The sequence below is a fragment of the Rutilus rutilus genome (genome assembly GCF_951802725.1).
Source record: "Rutilus rutilus genome assembly, chromosome: 8".
Classification (NCBI taxonomy): domain Eukaryota; kingdom Metazoa; phylum Chordata; class Actinopteri; order Cypriniformes; family Leuciscidae; genus Rutilus; species Rutilus rutilus.
Window position 1 is genome coordinate 402,501 of NC_140222.1, and position 22,559 is coordinate 425,059.

General features: G+C 38.3%; 1 protein-coding gene and 1 long non-coding RNA gene across 2 annotated transcripts in view; one reads left to right on the plus strand and one right to left on the minus strand.

Moving 5' to 3' along the window:
- Nucleotides 1-22,559, plus strand: part of LOC311295679 (interferon-induced, double-stranded RNA-activated protein kinase-like) — a 48,669-nt gene that overhangs the window by 13,726 nt on the left and 12,384 nt on the right. The gene's annotated exons all lie outside the window — the stretch shown is intronic.
- Nucleotides 15,893-21,255, minus strand: LOC311296297. Its single transcript, XR_014628554.1, has 8 exons — nucleotides 20,409-21,255; nucleotides 18,129-18,169; nucleotides 17,965-17,996; nucleotides 17,821-17,868; nucleotides 17,230-17,574; nucleotides 17,030-17,121; nucleotides 16,835-16,950; nucleotides 15,893-16,730 (listed from the first exon to the last, which is right to left on the minus strand). It is a non-coding gene; the product is annotated as an uncharacterized lncRNA (long non-coding RNA).

Below are 22,559 nucleotides of genomic sequence, written 5' to 3' on the forward strand. Positions count from 1 at the left end.
GAGTGACGTTAAGAGGATATGGTAACTGGTAGTATTAGCAGCCTTCTTTTAGAGGCCAGCTCAAGTTGTTGTTGTTGTTGTTTTTTTGTTTTTTTCTCTTTTCTTTCCTTCCCCTCCCCTTTCCGAGGGAGCATATACTATGCAGCAAATAGCAATCTCGTATGGAAAAGAGAGGCAGTACAGTAGTTTTAAGTTGGAATTGTCGGGGTCTTAATCATCCAATAAAACGAAGCAAGGTTTTCTCTCACATCTCCAAACAGAAAGCGTCTATTGTATATTTACAAGAAACACATTTGATTCCTAAGGATGTCAATAAGTTGAAAAGAGGGGGCTTTCAAAACATTTTTCATTCAAAGTTTACTGGGAAAAGTCGTGGTACTGCCATATTATTTCATAGAGATGTATCATTTGAGGAATCAAAGGTGATAGCTGATAAAGAGGGCCGTTATGTTATCGTTCAAGGAAAACTGTTTAACCAGCAAGTGCTGCTGGTAAACATATACGCACCTAATTGGGACAATGTTAATTTTTTTAAAGACCTCTTTACACGTCTTCCAGATCTTGACAGTCACCAGCTTATTTTAGGAGGTGATTTAAATTGTACACTCCACCCAATGCTGGACCGATCTAAAGCATCATCTGGGCCTCTTAGTAAATCAGCTAGATGTGTCAATGAGTTTATGCAAACTTATGGTATGGTCGACGCATGGAAATATAAGAATCCAACATCAAGGCAATATTCTTTTTTTTCTGCAGCACATCAGATTTATTCAAGGATTGATTTCATCTTTATAGACAAGAGAATGTTACCACTACTTAGATCATGTGAATACACAGGTATAGTAATTTCCGACCATAGCCCTGTATTGATGACTCTCTACTTTCCTAATAACATTCCACCCCAAAGTATGTGGAGATTCAACTCCAGATTATTGACAGATGAGAAGTTTGTTGATTTCTTATCCAATCAGATAGATTACTTCTTTGAAACAAACCGCACACCAGGTATGACTCACTGCATCCTCTGGGAGACAATGAAGGCCTTCTTAAGAGGCCAAATAATACTCATACAGTGTAGGTATGAGGAAAAACAGAATGGAGAGGATCAATCAGATTATCTCAAGGATAAATGATATAGATCAAGAACATTCTAGAACCCCCACTGCTACTCTATACAAGGAGAGAAGATTATTACAGTTAGAATTAGATAACCTGATTACAGAGGCAGAGGAGGCGTTGTATTTGAGATCTAAACAGCAAGAATTTGAATATGGTGAAAGGGCTAGCAAGTTGCTTTCACACCACCTGAGACAGACAACTGAAGCGAACTATATAGCTGAAATTCAGACAGCAAACGGAGTAACCACAGACCAGCTGAGTATTAATAAGCAGTTTAAATTTTTTTATGAGGAATTATATACATCAGAGCCATGTGACAAGGTGGACATGGCAAGTTTTTTTGCCAAATTAGAAATACCTACCATCAGTGAACAAAATAAAGCCAATCTTGAACAATCCATATCAACAGGGGAGATTGAACAAGCTATTAAACAAATGAAAAGTGGAAAAGCACCTGGCCCCGATGGGTTTATAATCGAATTTTATAAGAAGTTTTCAGGGAAATTATCCCCTATTTTGAAAGAAGTGTTTAAGGAAATAATTGAGCAAAAATTTTTACCACCAACAATGTCTCAGGCTATCATTACAGTTGTATACAAAAAAGGTAAAGATCGCCTAAATGCGACTCATATCGCCCTATAAGTTTGCTTTCAAATGATTATAAGATATTAGCTAAGGTCTTAGCAGTGAGGTTGAATCCTGTCATGCAGTCTATTATTCATCAAGACCAGACAGGGTTCATACCTGGACGACAGCTCTCAAGTAATCTACGAAGACTATTCAATATACTTTACTCACAAGGCAGCCCACGGCTACCAGAGGTTCTGTTGTCGTTAGACGCACATAAAGCCTTTGATCGCATAGAATACATGTATTTATTTACAGCTTTGAAACATTTTGGTTTTGGATCTAGTTTTTGCAATTGGATCAGTATACTTTATGCACATCCATCTGCTTGTATAAGAACCAATAGGGTAATATCAGACTATTTCTGTTTGCACAGGGGTACAAGGCAGGGCTGCCCCCTGTCACCACTCTTATTTAACATAGCGATGGAACCCCTAGCAATAGCTTTACGGAAGGAGGCAGATTTGCTAGGTATAAATAGAGGTGGGAGCACCCACAAGATTTCGTTGTATGCAGATGACCTCATAATATATATATCCAACCCAGATATGTCCATACCTAAAGCGATAGAACTTATAAATAGTTTTGGGGGAATATCTGGATACAAGATAAATTTTAATAAAAGTATATTATTCCCAATTAATAATGAGGCAAAGCAGTTAGACCTCAAGAAATTCCCATTAAAAACAACTTGTGATTCCTTTAAGTATTTGGGAATTTCAGTGACAAATACGTACAAAGAGCTATTTAAATGTAATTTTACTGTATTGATGGAAAAAACTAAAAAAGATTTAAACCGATGGTCTTTACTACCTATTTCAATGGCAGGCAGAATAAACACAATTAAGATGTCTGTTCTGCCAAGGTTTCTATTTTTATTTCAAAATGTCCCATTGTTTATCCCCAAATCTTTCTTTCAGGAGTTAGACAAACTTTTATCTTCCTTCATATGGAATAAAAGCATTCCAAGAATCAGGAAAACATTTTTAGAAAGACAGAAAGATGAAGGGGGACTGGCATTGCCCAACTTTTTGTATTATTATTGGTCATGTAATATTGCTAAAATTATTTATTGGGCGGAACATCCGAATCAGGAGAACAAACCTGTTTGGGTGGATGTGGTCCAGTCTCTCTACTCTCAATGCTCTGTGCCCCACTACCACTCAACAGGAAGTATTTAACAAGCAACCCAATGGTGACTAGCTCTCTAAAAATATGGGCTCAGTTTAGGACACACTTTAAGCAAAAACAAGCACTTTCCTTGTTACCCATTACCTCCAATGCATTGTTTCCACCATCCTTAATTGATCATGCTTTTCAGGCATGGTTTAGAAAGGGACTCAGGTGTGTAAGGGATTTTTTTCAAGGCGGTAGTTTTATCTCGTTCGAACATATGATTAAAGCATTTGATATTCCTAAATCCAATTTCTATAGATATCTGCAGGTGCGAAGTCTAGTGAAAAAATATTTCAATACACTTTCGGCCCCTCCTCCGCATTGTTGGATTGAGGAGCTCTTTGACTTGAGTATATCTGAGCGAGGTCTGATATCAACAGTGTACAGTCTGATTCAAAGAGCGGCCTCTCCATCCTTAGATTCTCTGAAGAAACAGTGGGAAGAGGATTTGGGAAGTGTAGTCGCAGGTTTCAGTTAGTCAAATTTAAGACATTTTTAAGACATTAAGACCATAAAGATTGAAATTTAAGACCTACACGACGCATTGCCAAAAAATATTCAAATCAAAGAATTCATTTTATTTCAATGAATTCAGTAATTGAAAAAGCATTAACTTAATTTACAGATAAAGCAATCACCTTCCAGGCCCAACAACGCGTGTCAGAGAAAATAACAGAATAAGATATAATTTTTTTAATAGAAAATTGTACTTTTCATATTATAGGCCTACTGTAAAAAACACATAATTAGTTGATTTTAGTTGATCATAGTTGATGAAATGGCATGAACATTTCATTTAATTATTATAGTGCCAAAAATTATCACTGTTATCACAGAATCCTGTTCAAAAAGTACTAATACTACACAATGAAATCAATTCGCCAAGTTTTATGTCGAAAAACAGCAACAAATAAAATTAGCATCAATACGCACTAACATAAACATTAAAATAATACGATTAAAAATGATAGCCAGATTTTAAAAGTGTCTTGCAACGTTATATACTACATGTATATACTACATGTACAAGTTCAAATAAAGTTGACAAAAAAGGTTTTTATAAAAAGATAAACCTCACATATTTCAGACTTTTAGCCTACTCAGCCTATACTTTACTTTTTTTTTTTTGACTAATTCTTTTTATATAAAATGATTTAGTGACATTTACAATACACTTTAGCTTATCTAGCTTAGCTTATCTTATTAATAGTAAAATTCGGTCCGATTTTCCCGTGGCGTCTGTCGTTGCTATGCAACTCCACAATGACAAAAAAGTTTTAGTGGCTAATGGATTTCCACCGCCGAAAAACGCTTGCTGTAGCTCTGTTACAAGATTTATTTACGGAGAAGAGAAAAACACCCGTAGTGTTTGGGTGCACCCGCATCCTTGTCTTTTTTTGCTGCGCCTGGAAAAAAACGAGCGCGTCGCTTCAATTATAAGCGCGCTTACCGCGAGCAGGCATTTGAATGAACTTGAGCGCGAAAAAGACGCGATATGTGAACTGCCTCTTGGCGAGCGACTTCGATACTTTTTTGCTACTTTGTAAATAACTTTATGCGGCCAGCATTTCTGGAAATGAAACGAAGGTAAAATCTTTTTTAAGACCTGACTAAATGAAATTTAAGACCGCGGATGAAAATCTGGCTGTTTTTAAGACGTTTTAAGGCCTTAAATAAGACTCCGCGAGAACCCTGGTTAATTGAGCTAATTTGTTTATTTAATATAAAATCGCAGCATTTTGCGTGATATAATCGCGTAGGTTTCAAATCGCGATTACAATACGATTAATCGTGCAGCAACTGATCTAAGGGTGTATTCACACCTGCCTCGTTTGGTTCGATTGAATCGAACTCTAGTTCGTTTCCCCCCTTGGTGTGGACCTTTTGGGCAGGTGTGAATACAGCAATCGAACTCGGGTGCGGACCAAACAATCGAACCGAGACCCAGCTAAAGACAGGGCCGCGGGAAGAGGTTTTAGGTTGGGGGTGCTGATTTTTTATTTTGTATTTTTTTTTTTTTTGAGGGGGGGGGGGGGGGGCGTCACCACTTTTGAATAAGAAACAATAGCCGCTTTCCGACCAAGTAGTTCTAGGAACTTAGTTCTAGGAACTGTCCACTTCTAAACAGTTCTAAGAACTACTTTCCCCCAAACTCGGTTTTGCTGTTTGCGTTCGCACTGGCCAAGTGGCCATTGGAACTGGTAGGAGGGGTAAGGGAGTGACGCAAGCACGCTGACTTTTATTTTGACGGCGCAACGGACCTTTATTTTGGCGGCGCTGAGAACGCCAAAGCAAACAATGCTCGCATTCTCTGTGTTTATTAGTTAGCGATCTGTCTAACAGTTCTGTTTAATATCATATTAGATAGAACTGTTATAGAAAGTAGACAATATATGAAAAAAGGTTATAGCCTATGCCGTGTGGTTGATGTCCAGTGTTGCTAGCTGAGCAGAAATACATAATCATGTTTGCCTTGGTCCCCTCAAAGTTGCGTTGGATTTTCTCTTCAGCATAAAGGTTTAGAGACCCATCCATCACTGTTTTCCATATTTGTAGTTAGTTTATGGAGTAAATATAGGCTATAATCTGTGTGTTTACATTCTAGCTGTTTTAAAAATGGCGGGTGCTGGTGTTCCGTGTGCGTTCGGTCAATCAGCGTACACTAACGTCACGGATAGTTCATATAGTGCTGGTTTAGACCCTACTATGAAGTAGGACCTAAATTAGTTCCTACAAATGGAGTTCCTAGAACTAAAATCGTTCCTAGTTCCTGCGGTGCGAACACGCCGACATCCGGGTACTTTAGCCAATAGTTCTAGGAACTGTGAAAAGGTTCCTCCGGTCGGAAAGCGGCTAATATCAAGACTATAAAACTCGTCCAAAAAAACGCACAAACACTCCAACCACCTGACTGCACATTACATTTTTTACTTCATTGATTCTGCTTTTATTTGTAATGCAATGGACCGGTCAATGGGACATAAATGAATCCTTAAAGGATGGCACTTTATGGGACATTTTCACAAAAAGAATAACTAACTTACCGTAGCCTATTTTATAAGTCGCTCCGGAGACGCATATCAGTCAAAAAATGCGCCACGAGGAAGAAAAAACATATATAGCCTAAGTCGCACTGGACTAAGTTGCATTTTTTTAGAAATGTATTTCACAAAAAAATAAAAAGTTACAGACAGTTCTCCGTTACGGACGTGAGCGCTCTAAAGCGGCACTAAAAGAATGTTTTAAAACTTTCACAGAGACCTCAAACTGAAAGAACAAAGTCTTTAAATTTAATTTCGTTTTGTATTAATTGTATCTTAATTTTAATCGATGTTTTATCAACAAATTGTCTTGATTTAATAAGAAGTAGGCTAAATATAGGCTATTAGAAAATAGATAATCAGGACACGGAGGCGCTGGCGAACCCGGAGCTCGTCTCATAAATGAACCGAAACTCAGCGTAGGCCTATAAGGGTTAGGGTCACAGACCTGAGACATATAGATAGCTTGAAATGTCTACTTTTAAGCAGAACAATTCAAAACGAAAGAAAGCAGACTGCGCAGCTTATGTAATTCGTATGAAATGTGCATTTCTCTCTGATGGCGCTGCGAAGATCGCATGTTTTCCTTGATTGGTTTTCCCTGAAGAGAATTACATTGTTGAAAACGAAAGTAGAGTGACGCACGTTCATTAGCGTGATGAGAGTTCTTTATTAAACTCCACACAAAATGATTTATCTGTCATCCACCCTCGATTAATTGGAATGGAATGTTTTTATTACTTGGCTGCTACAAGCTCTCCCAGTCTAGGGTTGGGATTATCCTAAATTAAGACTAAATTAAATCAAAACGTAAACATAAACGAAAACGTGGAGAGTTCCCTTCAGTCCTCTGCCCCAGAAATGTGAGCCAACACTTAAATGCAATAAATTAAATTAATTTATTTTGCTTAGACAAAGAAAAACGGAAGCATTCAATTTCAGGAGAAGGTTATACCAAAAAAAAAAAAAAACCTCTGGGAGTACAGAGAGATGCAGGGAGGTGTTGGAGTCAGTCACGGTGGGCTCTGAGGATAGAGTACTCTCAGGTGGAAAACGTCTTTCGTCAGCTGAATTCACGTAAGGCCACCGGCCCGGATAACATCAGTGCCTCTATCCTGAAAACTTACTGTAAGGAGCTAGCCCCAGTGTGGCAACACATCTTCCAACAGTACACATACTGTCCCCATGGCCTGGAAGACATCGCACATCATCCCTCTACCAAAGAAATCATGCCCCAAGGAGTGTAACGATTTCAGACCGGTAGCATTAACATCAGTATTAATGAAGTCATTGGAAAAAATCATATCCTCTGTACTCTCTCAGTCTGTACAGGACATACTGGATCCGTTCCAGTTTGCATATAGGCAACAGCGCAGCACGGAGGATGCTGTTGGCACGCTCATGCATTTGGTCTCAAAACACCTGGATGCTCCAAAAATAAAGCCATATGCCAGGGTGCTGTTCATCGACTTCTCCTCTGCATTTAGGCAAGGCAAGGCAAGTTTATTTATATAGCACATTTCATACACAATGGCAGTTCAAAGTGCTTTACATAGAAGAAATTAAAATAATAAAAAGAAATAAGAATAATTAAAACAGTTTAGAAGAATACAAAATAAAATACAGTACAAACAGTCGGACGAACATTGGCACAGTGCTCATTCAGTAAATGCATAGTTAAACAGATGTGTTTTGAGTCTGGATTTGAATGTGACTACAGTAGGAGCACATCTGATCTCCTCTGGAAGCTGGTTCCAGCTGCGGCTGGCATAATAGCTAAAAGCGGACTCGCCATGCTTAGAGTGAACCCTTGGTATTTCAAGCTGATATGATCCTAATGATCTGAGTGATCTGTTGGGTTTATATTCAGTGAGCATATCTGCAATGTATTGAGGTCCTAGGCCATTGAATGATTTATATACCAGTAATAATACTTTAAAATCAATCCTAAATTTAACTGGGAGCCAGTGTAAAGACCTGAGGACTGGTGTGATATGTTCATATTTTCTGGTTCTGCTCAGAATCCTGGCGGCAGCGTTCTGTATGAGCTGCAACTGTCTTATGGTCTTTTTGGGAAGGCCAGTGAGGAGTCCATTACAATAATCCACCCTGCTGGTGATGAAAGCATGAACAAGTTTCTCTAAGTCTTGTCTGGAAACAAAGCATCTTATTCTTGCTATATTTTTCAGATGATAGTATGCTGATTTAGTTATTGCTTTGACATGACTACTGAAACTAAGGTCTGACTCTAGTGTCACACCAAGATTCCTGACTTGATGTTTAGTTGTTTGACCCCTAGAGTGAAGGTATGCGTTCACCTTGAGAACTTCATCTTTGTTTCCAAACGCAATGACTTCAGTTTTGTCTTTGTTTAACTGAAGAAAGTTTTGACACATCCAACTGTTAACTTCATCAATGCATTGGCACAGGGAGTCAATGGGGCTGTAATCGTTAGGCGATAGGGCTAAGTAGAGCTGTGTGTCGTCTGCATAGCTGTGGTAAGCAATTTGGTTCTTTCTCATTATTTGGCTCATTGGGAGCATATACAGGTTGAACAGGAGTGGTGCAAGAATTGAGCCTTGAGGGACTCCGCATGTCATGGATGTCCACTCAGACTTATGGTCTCCTATACTCACATAATAACCTCTCCCATCTAAGTATGACCTGAACCATTTTAGGACTATCCCAGAAAGCCCCACCCAGTTTTCCAGCCTGTCCAGAAGTATGTTGTGATCGACAGTGTCAAATGCAGCACTGAGGTCGAGTAGTACCAGCACTGATAATTTGCCTGAATCAGTATTTAAGCGAATATCGTTTATTATCTTTATGAGCGCTGTCTCTGTGCTGTGGTGCGGTCGGAAACCAGATTGAAAATTGTCAAAGTATCCATTCGAGCATAAGAATTTGTTCAGCTGATTGAAGACAACTTTTTCAATGATCTTACCTATGAAAGGAAGATTTGAGATCGGTCTATAGTTGCTTAATATGGTCTTATCCAGATTGCTCTTTTTCAGGAGGGGCTTGACAACTGCAGTTTTTAGGGAGTTTGGAAAACTCCCAGAGAGAAGTGAAGCATTTACCACTTCTAGAAGATCTGCTTCTAAACTGTTTAACACACTTTTGAAAAACGATGTGGGAAGTGTGTCAAGAGCGCAGGTTGATGTTTTAAGGTGCTGTACGGTTTCTTCCAAAATTTTGCCATCAATTTCTTTGAAATCAGACATAGTAACTACTTTCTCAGGTGGTTTGATCTGTCTGACCCCAGCGCAAGTCAAGGATGTGCTGATCACCTTTCTGATATTATTGATTTTCTCAGAGAAGAAAGAAGCAAACTCACTGCACTTGCTGTCTGAGAGCATTTCACTGGGAATCTGGCTTGGGGGGTTTGTCAGTCTCTCTACAGTAGCAAAAAGAGTGCGTGTGTTGTTTAAATTGCTGTTTATAATATTTGAGAAGAAAGTCTGTCTAGCTTTGCCTAGTTCCATATTGAAAGCATGAAGGCTGTCTTTGTAGATGTTATAATGGACTACAAGTTTTGTCTTCCGCCACATGCGCTCTGCTTTTCTGCATTGTCTTTTCATATTTTGCACTGCTGTTGAGTTTCTCCAAGGTGCCTTTTGTCTGCCACTCTTCTTCCTGACTTTCACAGGAGCAATATCATCAATTACACCTTTAACTTTTGAGTTAAAAGAATCAAGGAGAAAATCAACAGAGTCAGCAGATATGCTTGGTGTTAAGGATATAGCCTTCATAAATAGGACACTAGTGTTCTCATTTAAGCATCTCTTCTTGACAGACACAGATCTAGCTTCAGTGGCAGGAGAGATCAATATATCAAAGAAAATACAGAAATGATCAGACAGTGCTACATCCTTAATAACAATCGATGAAATGTTTAGACCCTTACTGATAAGTAAATAGGAGCACAGAGGATGCAGTCTCCATGGCACTGCACTCTGTGCTCACACATCTGGACAATAAGAACACTTATGCACGCATGCTGTTTGTTGACTTCAGCTCAGCATTCAACACTGTCATCCCAACTAAGTTAATAGCCAAACTTGGAGACCTGGGCTTCAACACCTCCATGTGCAACTGGATTTTGGACTTCTTGACCAACAGACCCCAGAATGTTCGATCAGGCTCCAACTGCTCCACATCCATCACACTCAACACTGGTGTACCACAGGGCTGTGTGCTAAGCCCGTTCCTCTACTCCCTCTTCACCTCCGACTGCAAGCCTGTGTACGGATCTAATTCCATCGTCAAGTTTGCGGACGACACTACGGTGATTGGTCTCATCAGCAACAACGATGAGACTGCCTATAGGGAGGAGATCAAGCACCTGGCCACATGGTGCACCGAAAATAACCAGCTCCTCAACACCACCAAAACGAAGGAGCTCATCGTGGACTTCAGGAAAGTGTCAAGAGGCACACACGACACCATCCACATCAATGGAATGGCTGTTGAGCGTGTCTCCAGTTTCAAGTTCCTGGGGATCCACATCTCGGCGGACATGACCTGGACAACCAACACCTCCAGCCTGGTCAAGAAGGCTCACCAGCGCCTTTTCTTCCTGAGGACACTGAGGAAGAATCAGCTTTCCTCCACTATCCTGGTGAACTTCTATCGCTGTGCAATAGAAAGCATCCTGACCAACTGTGCTACAGTGTGGTATGGGAGCTGTTCTGTTGCAGAGTGCAAGGCACTGCAGCGGGTGGTGAAAACCGCCCAGCGCATCACTGGGACTCCACTACCTGCCATCGAGCACATCCAGAGGAAACGCTGTCTGCATCGAGCTCGCAGCATCCTTAAGGACTCCTCTCACCCAGCCCACAGACTGTTTTCTCTCCTGCCCTCCGGCAGGCGTTTCAGGTGCCTCCGGACCAGGACCAGCAGACTAAAGAACAGTTTTTTCCCCAGAGCTGTCTCTTTATTAAACTCTAACCCTCATTGATCCCACTCCCCTCATATACTGATTGACTCTCCTCTCCCTCCTCACACCTGCCTCCATTTTGATATTTGCAATACTATAATGTTCATTTGCACTGCTGACTGTTATTACAGTAACAACTGTTTACATATGCATCTTGCACTACTACCTTGACTGGAATATGCTCAATTTGCACTGCCGACTGTTTATTTACAGTACCGACTGTTTACATATACATTGCAATATCGTACCTTAACTGTAATATGCAATTACTTTCCACTGCACTTTCACTCGGATAGCTTCTGTCCAACTTTATTTGCACTACTTTAAATCCATTGTTATACTGCTCATTAGCCTAACTTATACATATATCTATTTGTTAAATTCTGTTTATAGTAATAGCCATCTGTATATTATGCTCACATTCTGTTTATAGTAACAGCCATCTGTATATATATTCATAGTACATATCTATCTGTAAAATTCTGTTTATAGTAACAGCCATCTGTATATTATATTCAGTACATATCTATCTGTAAACATTCTGTTTATAGTAATAGCCATCTGTATATTATTATATTCAGTACATATCTAGCTGTAAACTCTGTTCACAGTAATAGTTATCTGTATATTATATTCCTAGGACAATCTATCTGTAAATTTTTGTTTATAATAGTATTCAACTCTATATTTATTCAGTACATATCCATGTTCTGCACTTATGGAACCACTGTATATCCTGCACTTGCTGCTATTGCACTTCTGGTTAGACCTAAACTGCATTTCGTTGCCTTGTACCTGTACTTGTGTAATGACAATAAAGTTGAATCTAATCTAATCTAATCTAAATCTAAAGTGTGTCCACGATTGTGTGTGGGTCCATGTACATGCTGAGTCAGATCAAAAGTTTTTAAAACAGTTTTGATTTCTTTTGCCATATTGTTTTCTCCATTATCTATATGGATGTTAAAATCTCCAGTAATGGCAAAACAGTCAAACTCTGAGGTAATTGTTGATAACAGTTCTGTAAAGTCCTCAGCAAAGGCTGGAGAGTATTTTGGAGGCCTGTAAATAATGAAAAGTAAAATGCGTGGAGCACCTTTTAACACAATACCCAGATATTCGAAAGACAAGTAATTCCCAAATGATATTTGCTTACATTGATGGATATCTTTAAAAAGAGCAGCTAGACCCCCACCTCTCTTAACAGCTCTGCAGACACTCATAAAAGTAAAGTTAGGAGGGGCTGCTTCATTGAGGATTGTTGCACTGTAGCTGTCTTCTAGCCAGGTTTCATTTAGAAGCATAAAATCCAGGTTGTTTGTGGTTATTAAGTCGTTGACTAGAAGTGATTTATTTTTAAGTGAGCGAATGTTTAAAAGAGCTAACTTAACAGACTTACTTTTCCCCACAGCAATATTAGTTTGACGTGTAATAGGCACCAGATTAGTTGGGTTTGCTGTACGGCTATTGAAGGCCTTAGACTTTCTATCATGTAATAGAACAGCAATAGAGAAAGATACAGGCACACTGGGTTCCCGCTTGTTTTGTAAACATTTGAGAAAGTTACTGTTATCAAAACGGGGACCCGACACATATCACTGAGAGCTGGTATCAGTTGTTTTTGGTTCACCTCGAGCAGAAGGAGGAGGGTGTGGGCCCTGGCGTTGTGGCAGAGGCCGAAGAGCTCTCACAGGAGGAGGGGGAGGGCGAGCTGGGCCCGCAGGCTTTGGTGGTAGTGGTGCCTGTCTTTTTTTAGTTGGTATCTGGGGGCTTGCAGCAAAAGAGTGGGATAGTCTGGTTCCAGCATGCACCAGTTCTTCCATTTTCTGTGAGAAGCACAGTAGTGGCGTTGCAGGGGAGAGGGAGAAAGTGTCTGGTGAAAGGGGCTGTTGCTCTGGTGTTATAGGAGGCTGTAATATGCTGTCCTGGCTTCCCTGGCTGTTTTCCAGGAAGTCGTCCTTGGGTGCTGAATCTTCAAGCAGTTCTGATATGGCTGTCTGTGGTGAGCTCTGTGTGCAGGGCTCAGCTGAGATTGTGTCCGTGAGCAGAGGTTGTTGTGGCGGAGTGGGGTTATCATGTCCATTTTGCTGCTGAAGTGAAGTCCCGTGGTCATTCATACTGTGTCCAGGTGTGTGTGTGCCATTCAGATTGAGTGGATTGGCACAAACCGCAGAAGGATGATTTAGGGAGAAGTAGATATTGTCCTTTAACACTCTTGAACCAAGTTTGTTTGGGTGATGGCCATCCCGATGAAACAGTTGTCGTTGACTCCAGAAAAGATTGAAATTGTCAATGAAGTTCACTGCTTTTATATTGCAGGTTTTTTGCAGCCATGTATTAAGCCCAAGCAACCGTGAAAACCTGTTTGTTCCTCTTGCTGGTAGTGGTCCACTGATGAATGTTTGAACTTTCAGTCTTTTAAGTGTTTCAAAAAGTTCATTGAAATCCTTCTTAAGGAGTTCTGACTGCTCTTTATGAATATCATTCTTCCCCACATGTATGATGAGTCGATTTGCAGTCTTATGTTTCATCAGAATGTTCTGAAGTTCCCTGTTCATATCAGAAGTTGTTGCTTGTGGAAGGCAGCACGTAGTTGTATCCCTGTTGCTAATGTTTCTGATTATGGAGTCCCCCACTATCAGAGTCCTGGGCTCGGCTGCGCGCTGAGCTGAGTGCCGCTGTCTGCTCGACCTTGAGCGCCAGTTAGCATCAGTGTTAGCTACTGGCCTATTCAGTCTGTGTTCGATCACATTCATCACATTTGTGGATTCCTCATTTACATTCATTAGTACTTCAAATCTGTTCTCAAGATGTATAGGCGGTGGTAGGAGGCCAGTGTTTGCAATCCTTGTCAGAGCTGTATCTGGGGTAGAGGATGCTACTGCGGTAATATGTGATGCTCGTGACAATCTGATGTCTCGAGTGCCTTTGGGTTTAGCTCCCTGTTTGTGCCATCGATTAGTAAGTCGATCGGCTTGTTTCTCTACCTGTCGAGGAGTACTAGTTTCATGGGACTCACCGGTATGCTGTGGGTGTCCATGACGAAGCTCTGTTGTGTGCTCCGTCTGGTTTGGTGGTCCCGGTTTTATTTAATACAATAAAACCGGACATATTGTTATCTAAAATGGTTCAAATGGGTATAAAACCATATTTCGTTCACTGGTACTGTTCTTTCCTCACTAACAGGCAACAGCTGGTCAGGGTCAATAACACCTATTCCCCCATGGTTACAACCAGCTGCGGTGCCCCACAAGGTTGTGTTAGCTCTCCTTTGCTCGTCACGCTTTATACCAACGATTGTGTTACCTCTGCATCTAACCATCATATCATCAAATTTTCCGATGATACTTGCACTTGTAGCTCTGATGAAGGAGGGAGAGGGGGCCGATCTCTATGTGGAAACGGTGAATAATTTGGTAAAGTGGTGTGATCTAAATGCCCTTAGGGTTAGGGTTAGGGTTACACTAACCCTAGTCCGAAAAACGGACGGGAAATTCTCTGCCAGATCCGACTTCTGTGTAGCACTAGGTTTATATGATACAACTGGTCTAGGAAAGACTGTGCCACCCGCAAGGTCATTTAACAGAATCAGATCAACGCCCTGTACAGGCAACTGTGGACGCACTGCTAACTTGACCACACCAGTCACAATATCAGATTCTAGATACGCAGTATGAAGTGGCACATTCACACAGTGCATTTCAATTCCACGAATCAGCACGTCATTACCCGTAAAAGAGTCATCAGAGAAAGGCAATATACTCCCAGATATAAAGGATTGTGCTGCACCCGTGTCACGTAAGATTGTTACAGTTTTAAAACCAGAATCAGGAGATAGGGAGACTGTGCCTTCAAATAAGAAAGGGTGATAACTCTCTCCACCAAGAGAGTTGCCATTACACACAGTGTGCTATGTTTTTGGGTTTGGAAACCGCGCTCTTCTGTTTCCAAGCCTTACAGTCCGCAATCAAATGGTTTGGATCAAGGCAGAAAAAACAAACTCGCCTATCACCATTGTTTGGAAGTTTACGTGCAAATTTAGATGCGGTTTCACTTTTAAATGAATGTACTGCACGTGGTGGCCCATCCGACCCGCGTATTATACACGCACTGTGCGCAGCACTATACGGTTTGAGAATGGACACAAGCGGTCCGAGTTTTGTCGAGAGCCGAAATTAGACGGAGGTGGCCGCCTCATAATTCTCTATGCAGGAAAAACCCGGCGTAATTAGAAAGATAAAAATCCTTAAATCGATTTTTGACGTTTGTGAATCGATTCAGAACCGTCCACGTCAGCATCGCAATACATCTAAGAATCGATTCCCCCCACCCCTAAATGCAGTAAAAACATATATTGCATATAGTTCATGAAAGCTAGCTAATTCATCCTTGTTAACAAATGGGACTTGCTAAAACTAACTTTAGCTGGAAAAAAACTTTATTAAAGAACCGCTATAAAGCCAAATCTCTTTGCCAAAACCCACATTTTTAAAAGTGCTATATAAATGAAGATGACTTGACTGACTTGCAAAGTGTTACCTATGAAATTTACATTTTTATAGCTAAAGAAACACACATTTGACCTGTAACATTTTAATGTTTAAATTGTTTTCTGTAGAATTTGTTCTGCAGAACTTAAATATCGGTTATCGGCATGTACGGTCAAACCTAAATATCGATATCGGTAAAATCCACTATCGATCGACCTCTAATAAAGACCATAACACTGAACACTGCATGAAAAGAGGTGTATCCGGACCAGTATACTCCTGTATACACTGCTGAAATTCGGAAGAATCCGCGAGTATACTGGCCGGATAGCTCAAATTCCATGGATCTGTATATCCGTATACATGCGAAATGATACCAAATCGGATGTATGTTGTGGACGTATACTTCCGTGCTACAGCCATTTGTCGCCATGGCAAGTAATCCCATCAAAGGTTTTTTCAAGAGAACATTTTCACACTTTTGTGCACCTTTTGGCCTTCCCCCCTATTGGTCCTTTTCTTTTAAAACCACTCCCATTACCCAGACCACTATTGGAGGACAGGACACATTGAAAACCCAGGAAAGTGATTTGATTGGTTACTTTTAGAACATAACCCACTTATTATTTACCCACTTAGCCTTATTGCACAGTGATTTGATTGGTTATAGGCCAGCAGATATTGCTCAGTATACACTAAACCCCCCTTACCCCAATTTTAATACATTCAAATATAATTTTAAAAACACACACAAAGAACAATGAGAAAGTCTGACATTTTTATTAAGGTAAATAAAACATTCCAAAGAGCATTATAAACAAGCATTAAAAAGGAATGGGGGAACAAAAATATTTGAGGGGATGAAAATGTAAAGGAACAAAAACAAATATAACATGAACATTCCAAAGAACATTATAAACATATATTAAAATTAATGGGGAAAAAGAAATGTGAACAAAGGTGTAAAAAAAAAAAAAAAAAAAACCGTGGAGATCAGCAACATGCACATCAAAAAGGAACAAATATACAAAATATACAATATAAAACGAGATCAATAAATAAATATAGAAATTAAAGTGTATATATGTAAATATTCATTTTTTCAAACTGCCATGATGCACTGGTGGTGTGACGTAGCGTGGGTCAGCCTCTAGTCTGGTTTGTAGTGCCTGGCAGAGAGCAGATAACTCTGTGGTTCTGTTTGGTGGAGACCTCAGCATCCACACTGGCCTTCCATCAACAATAGCATCTTCATCAGGCACCAGTTCTATTGTTGCAGTCTTCCACAGTTCCCTTTCTGTGTTGGGTTTGTACAACACTGGACCTGGTCTCCGGCATCTGCAAAACATGACAGTAATTTAACCACTAAAACACAGAGAGGAGGATAGTTACATTCTGAAGAAGAAAAAAACAACAACTGCTTAACCAGTTCGAGACCTTACCTGTCTCTTTCGTTGACGGTTCTTTGCAGTGTTCTTCATAGTGTTTCTTTTCTGGGCCTTTTCAGGCTGAGCCAAAGAATACTTCCTCCGCAAAGTCTCAAAATACGTCTTGCAACCTGTTAAATAAATCATAAATAAATGTAATGCCAATAAAAACAGAGGACATTAAAATGATTACAACATCTTTAAGATTACCTTTTGCACATTCAGGGTCAACGTCTGTAAAAGTTGTCCTTAATTCTTCGAAGAGGTAAGTGGTCACAGCCAGGTTATGTGATGAATTTATTCTGGGGGAAAAAGTTGCAGGCATCATTAATGAAATTCAGTTTTAGTATTTCAAATCCATATAGTATTAGATTAAACTAACATTTACAGTATACAATACGCAGTCTTACCCGGTTTGTGGATCGTATTTGTGTGGGTTGTTCTCTGAATTATGGAGGCGCTTTACGGATTCCTGTAAAGTTTGAAATTAAAAAGCGTTTAAGTGGATTCACAATCTGCAAGAACCACAAAACTGAATTTTCAGTTTGAATAAGTTGGCCATCACAGTAAACATAAGAGACAAAACATATCAGTTCATAAGTCTTTAAGATGTCAGTCAGCGCCTCTGATATCTTTCCGGTTCGTGCCGCCTTCTGCCTATACAAGGCCACCAGTGCAGGTGTATGTTGGTCAAGCACAGCAGAGAACTGGTTCCGTATGTTGACGTTTGTGATGCGTTGGAACTGAGCACAAAGCTACAAAAACAAACAAAAATAATTATATAAAAAGACTAATACTCGATTTGCAACAGAAAACACATTTGTGATGCAACATGTTCAGTTAAAATACATTGTTGAGCAACATGGTCACATGCAAAGTGATAGTTCTTACACACAGTGAATAGTGGCATTTGCTGTTCCATTTGAATGTGATACATATAAAAAATTTGGCATAGAAATATGTGTGAAGAGTGGCAGAAAAGAGAAGTGAGTCTGTTTTACCTGTGATTCAATCCGAAGAGCCGGCCATTTCCCCAAGAAGTCCTTCACCTGCTCAGATAAAACAATCAATATGAAACCAGTCAAATTATGCAATCAACCTCTTTACAAATTAATGATACAAAATTTCGAGTGAATGTAACTTACCGATAAAGTTGCTCTCTGGTGACAATGTAGGTCTGCACATGCACACAAAAACAGACAGCAAGATATTTAATTTTTAAGAGACGTTTGATTGATGCTAATGAATTAGGCTCCAAATAAAAGAAATGGTGAAAAATAGTTACAGCCTAAATTAACATTTGAGTCACCTTGATTTTGGGGATGCTCACTGCACTCCTTCCACTTAAACCTATAATGAAAAAGACGTTTGTAAAGGGTTTAATAAAAAACTTGCATAGTTCATTCGGTAACTATTATGTCCATAACCTTAACTTTGTTTGAGTATGGCAAGCCGTTTTAACTTTTATTTATTTCCAGGATATGAATCCTTGATATCAACAATTCAATTTTCACTAGTTAAAATGATAATTCTTGATATCAGGAATTAGATTTCTACTAGTAAAAATAAAAAAATTTGATATCAGGAATTACATTTCCACTAGTAACAATGCTAATTCTTGATATCAGCATTTACATTGTCACTAGTTAAAATGATAATTCTTGATATCAACAATTGAATTTCTACTAGTAAAAACTATAATTGTTGATATCTGTAATTGTATTTTCACTAGTGAAATGTCACCATAGGCTGCCATTCAAAATCAATTGTTGATATCAAGAATTGATTTCTTACTAGTTAAAATTCCAGTTTCACATATCAGAAATACAATTCTTACTAGTAAAAACCTTTATTTTTGATATCAAGAATTCAGTTGTCACTAGTTGAAATGTCTATTATTGATATCAACATTTGCTACTAGTAACAATGTTCATTTTTGATATCAAGAATTCCATTTTTACTAGTGACAATGTTAATTTCTGATATCATGAATGTGATCGTTACTAGTAAGAAAGCCATTTTAGATATCTGAAATTTTATTGATATCAGAAATACATTTTCAGATATCAAAAATTAAAATTTTTACTAGTAGCAATTCAATTGTTGATATCAAGAATAGACATTTCAACTAGTGACAATTGAATTCTTGATATCAGGAATTTGCATTTTTACTAGTAACAATGTAATTCTTGATATCAACAATTCAATTCTTGATATCAACAATTCAATTCTTGATATCAACAATTGATTTTGAATGGCAGCCTATGGTGAGATTTCACTAGTGAAAATATAATTGTTGATATCAACAATTAAATTGTTGATATCAACAATTACATTGTTGATATCAACAATTACATTTTTGATATCAACAATTACATTTTTGATATCAAGAATTACATTTTTGATATCAAGAATTAAATTGTTGATATCAAGAATTAAATTGTTGATATCAAGAATTTAATTGTTGATATCAACAATTCATATCCTACATGTGTTTTAAATGTTAAAAGGGCGACAAAACTATTACAGATATCAAAAATGGATTTCTTACTAGTTAAAATTCTGAATACACATATCAGAAATACAATTCTTACTAGTAAAAACCTTTATTTTTGATATCAAGAATTAAACTGTCACTAGTTGAAATATCTATTCTTGATATCAACAATTGAATTCCTACTAGTAACAATGTTCATTTTTGATATCAATAATTCCATTTTCACTAGTGACAATGTTAATTTCTGATATCATGAATGTGATCGTTACTAGTAAAGAAAGCCATTTTAGATATCTGAAATAATATTGATATCAGAAATACATTTTCAGATATCAAAAATGAAAATTTTTACTAGTAGCAATTCAATTGTTGATATCAAGAATAGACATTTCAACTAGTGACAATTGAATTATTGATATCAGTAATTGCCATTTTTACTAGTAACAATGTAATTCTTGATATCAACAATTATATTTCTACTAGTAAGAAATCAATTCTTGATATCAACAATTGATTTTGAATGGCAGCCTATGGTGAGATTTCACTAGTGAAAATATAATTACAGATATCAGGAATTCAATTGTTGATATCAAGAATTACATTTTTGATATCAAGAATTCAATTGTTGATATCAAAAAATGCAATTGTTGATATCAAAAATGTAATTCTTGATATCAACAATTCATATCCTGGAAATGAATAAAAGTTAAAACGGCTTGCCATAGTTTGAGTAAAAGTTAACGTAACTGCTAAACGTTAGCCACTAGCAGGTGCATGTAGATAACATCACATTGAACTTGCCAGAGCAGGGCGCTTAACACAAACAGTAGGACTCAAAACACACTCAAAAACAGAAGGACTATCTCTTGCTGAAAAGAGTTATTGACTAACGTTAACATTATTGCCCTGCCACGACATTAACAGTACACAGGATATTATCTGTAACTAGCAGGCGGACTGACGGCAATCGCGCCCGCGGCACCGCGCTTGCAACTTAAAAATAGCCTCGTCTAACAATCAAATGTCACGTGTAATATGATATTCTTACAATACAACAAGCAAAGTAGTTTTGAAGTGTTTTGGTTTACTTACAAGTTGTTTCATTCTTGATACACGTCGCTCGAGAGGGTAGCCGTCTTGGATAGATTTTTCAGGTAACGTCAGCTGCACGTCATGACGTCATATCACGTGATCGACAGTACACTTTAAAATAGTGAGTAAACCAGCGGTGTTCACTCAGAAATGCTGAGGCACACAAACATAAAAATACATATTTGTTCATAGACATTAATAGTTTAAAGGTGGATTAAATCAGCAAGAGATTTTAACTGACCTCAGTCTTCAATTCAGTGGAGTAGAAAAGCTCAGGTTCCTTCTACCTTTTTAATAAATATCAAGTCACCTTTATTTATACAGCGCTTTTTACAATACAGATTGTTGCTTTACAGAGATAACAGGAAAATAATGCAAGACAGTTTGTTTCCAGAAGAAAATAGCTTCACAGTCCAGCTTAAGTCAGTTCAGTGGTGATTAATGTCAATGCAGGCAGATCAATAATATTGTTGAATATTAAATTAAATGTCCCCAACTAAGCAAGCTAAAAGCCAATTGTAAAAAAGGTGACAATTGTTGTTGTCTGCAATTTGTAAAACTTCACAATAAAATTTGAGATATTCTGAAATGTTTGGTTCATTTTTCTTTATTTGTTCCATTAAATTTATTGCTGGGAAAAAAATTAAATCGCATCCAAAATAAAAGTTTGTGTTTGCATAATATATGTGCGTGTACTGTGTATAATTATTTTGTATATATAAATACACACATATGCATGTATATATTTAAGATTTTTTATTTTATTATTTTTTTTTAATTATTTATATTTATATATAATATAAATTATGTATAAATGTATATACAGTATATACATGTAAATATTTCTTAAATAAATACATGCATATGTGTGTATTTATACATACAGAATAATTATACACAGTACACACACATATATTATGCAAACACAAACTTTTATTTTGGATGCGATTAATTTTTTCCCAGCATTAATTAAATTCCTTTGTTTATTTCATTAAATATTCAGATGTTATTGTGAACGTATATGTTCAGACTGGGTGTTTATTTTGTCCTGTTTTTATAAAAAATATTTGATTAAGAGACTTTTTTTCATGCAGTGGTTTTAAGGCCCTGACACAGGCGACGTGAGCCAACCCTAGAGTCGGCTTTAGTCATTGCTAGTTCTTTGACGTCGGTTTTGTGTTTCAGGTCCTTAAGAATTTATTTATTTTTCTGTACAAAAAGCTTGTTTGCTGTAGCCTATAGTAATCCAGAGATAATTCTCAACCCTGAAGTCCTCCCTGGCCACCCCTCCCTCTGAGAACAGCCAGCACCTTTAGTGTTAGTCATTAACATATGAAAGGTCTTCACACCTAACCGTTGTCAGTCCTCTCACACCCAGCAGTGTTTCAGCTGTATATGTCTGTGAAATTTCACGGATTCCTGTACATGTCCGCATATGTGAGGTTTCCGGGTTTATCTGGTCCATGTTACTCTGATCCGCTTTTTCCCGCATACATCCGGCAAACATCAAATTACACAGGAGTTTACCATGCCCGTATTTTGCCGGATTTGAGTCTTTTCATGCAGTGGAATATTCAGCCAAATTATTAATCTGACTGCACTGACCCTATTGGATGAGAACTGGAGGATGACATCACTGTTCTCTGAAGAACTGCTTTATAGATGGACTTCACTAATTTAGTAATGGATGATGATTCCCAGCTCAAAGCCCCTGGCTGCTCAGTGTTTTACAAGGCTTTGTTTAGGCATGCGCCGATACCAATACCAGTACCGTTCACACATCGACTGACTCTCATCTCCACCTGAGCCCCTTTATCTCATTATGTTTCGTAATGATCACAGTTTGGAGATGAGAAGCACCACAGTCTCAGTTCTGTTTTCCAGCGATAGAACAAAACTGCACAAAACTGGCTTTTCTGAAAGTCCCTCACACACACACACACTTATCTACTGGAGCTCGAGTGCAGATGTGTCGCTGAGTTTGACGGGCTTGTTCTCCCTATAATGAAGGAAAGTGCTTCTTTGTTCTAAACTGATGGTTTTTAAGATATAGCCTGATGTTTTAGATACGGCTGGTTTTAATTAAATTATTTTATCTGCAGCATTACTTCCATCACAGTGCTAATATGGATACCTAGCTGGCTAGCTGTG